The sequence below is a fragment of the Myotis yumanensis genome, unplaced genomic scaffold (assembly GCF_028538775.1).
Source record: "Myotis yumanensis isolate MYYU_CA2020_CCGP unplaced genomic scaffold, mMyoYum1.0.hap1 SCAF_9, whole genome shotgun sequence".
Taxonomy (NCBI): Eukaryota; Metazoa; Chordata; class Mammalia; order Chiroptera; family Vespertilionidae; genus Myotis; species Myotis yumanensis.
Window position 1 is genome coordinate 55,610,096 of NW_027223760.1, and position 2,413 is coordinate 55,612,508.

The window sequence follows — 2,413 nt, forward strand, 5'->3', positions numbered from 1 at the left end:
TGAACCAGGAGGTCACGGTTTAATTCCTGGTCAGGGCACTTGCCCAGGTTACAGGCTCTATCCCCAGTGTGAGACGTGCAGGAGGCAGCTGGTCAATGTTGCTCTCTCATCATTGATGTTTCTATCTCTCTCTCCCTCTCCCTTCCTCTCTGAAATCAATAAAAAAATATATATATTTAAAAAATTAAAAAAAAACACACAAGTAGGCAACTCAAGAGCAATAGCATATTATCACGAACCTAAGAATAATATATTGGCAGTTGTGTTTTTCTTACCTAAAGAACTTGTCAACAGAAGAAAAAAAATTTATGGGGCCTAGAAAATTAGATTAAGGAGCAAAAATGTATCAGGGCGCTTGAAATAAATCAAAACGGAGATTACATATGCTAATCTTATCACTTCCTGTCTTCACTGTTTCCTTTTTCTTATCTGGACCAAAAGATCATTTACTTTAAATTTGTTTATTATGAAAATTCTTAACAATACCCCCCCTTGTTTCGACCGAAATTTTCTTGTAAACTTTCACCAAACTAAGCAGTACGGTGTTTAAAATGGTGGTTTGGGAGACCAACACTCTGGAGGTCTCCTCTCCCTGCTAAAATATATTAAGTCTCTGTATTACCTACCACACACAACCAAGTTTAACACTCTCCTGGGTTTACTAGAATGTAAAGGAAATTTCTGGATCGTAAAACAACAACAAATATGTAGTTCCAATTTTAGCAGAGATAAGAGGCAAGGAAAATATAAAACATAAAATGTTCTACCTTAAAGTGTCAGCAAGGAGAGATCAGTATACTAATCGTAGCTCCTACTGGAATCTGAAGAAGCTGAAGATAAAACTCGCACACTGACTTGGGGTGCGGTGCAGGGATCAGGATGTTAAGAAGCTCCTCCCGGTGAATCTGATGTGCAGTGAAGGCTGAGATCCACTGATTAGAGCCATGGCCCCGGCACCTGCAGCATCAGCATCACTTGGAACTTGTTAGAGATGTAAATGCCAGGCCTCCACACCAGCCCTACCAAATAAAAGGCACTGTGGGAGCGGACCAGCAATGTGTGATTTACCACGCCCTCCAGATGACTTTAATTCTGCTCTTATTTGGAAAACACTTTATGAGGGGATCAATAAAAGCTTTTCTAACGTTTTATCTATTTGGGGGCCTCTGGAGTTACAAGTTCTGGGGTTGGCAGGACTTAATAAAGATGAGAGCAGGTCCACCTTTTCACTGGAAGATAAAGTTAATCTTCTGAACCAAGAACAGAAAAGCCAGTCCCCAAAAATTTCACTTTGTGGAGTCATGCTCGCTTGTCTGGAAGGACACTCAAGGTCACTCAAAGAGGCATCGAAATCTCTCCAGTCTCAAGTGATTCAGTCCAAAAGCATCTTAAAGTCATCTCAGAAGAATGTAGAATGTCAGAAGAAAAAAGTTAATTACATTCCTGTAAATGTTCAGATTCAGTAACACTGCTTGTCCAATAAGACATTAATGAAGGAACGAAGGCAGGGGCTCAAGGAACAGAAAGAAATGCTGGAAAACTTCAACAAGCAATGGAAACAGGAGAGCACTCCTAAAGAGAGCCAGTTAGAACCTCTGACTCAAACTGTGCTAAAAGGATAAACTTACAGATTATAAAATGACATACATGATCACAAATATGTAGGTAATCACCATGTGTTTATCGATAAAATAATATACATGGGACACATATCTGAAGGGTGGGCACATCCTAATTGACTTTAGACCATCAGAGTTTATTTAGAAAGAACTATTAGACGTTACATCAAGAGGCAAGTATGAGATGTTTGCGTGCTGGAGGTACAGCACCTGCAATGGACAAAAAATGATCATTTTTAAGAGAGATGTTAAAACTAGGGCTGGCAAAGCTCAAGTGATAATAAGATGTATCAAAATATGAAAAAATTCAAAGTATGCTAAGACCAATCTACCCAGTTTCTTAAAGTTAACTTTTTAAAAAACAATTTCTTTGAATAGAGACTGACAGACTACCTAAAATGCCTTTGGTGGGTGGACGAGAAGAGATAAACCAAAGAACTTAAATACTTATTAGAGGCCTGGTGCACAAAATTCGTGCACTGGTGGGGGGGGGTGGGGCGATGTTCCTCAGCCCAGCCTGCACCCTCTCCAATCTGGGAGCCCTCGGGGGATGTCCGACTGCCGGTTTAGGCCCAATCCCTATGTAGGACACTTGACACTTTTGAAGAATTTTGAATACATTATTTTATGCAGCAAGATCTTCCCAAGACCAGAATGAGTCCTTTCCCCTACACTTAGTCTGATGTCCATATAGTAAAGGATCCACCAAATTATTGAAAGACTGAGTACTCCTAACCAGCACACTTATATGTTATGATTTAATTAAACTTTTGCTCAATATTTGGCAAAGATTT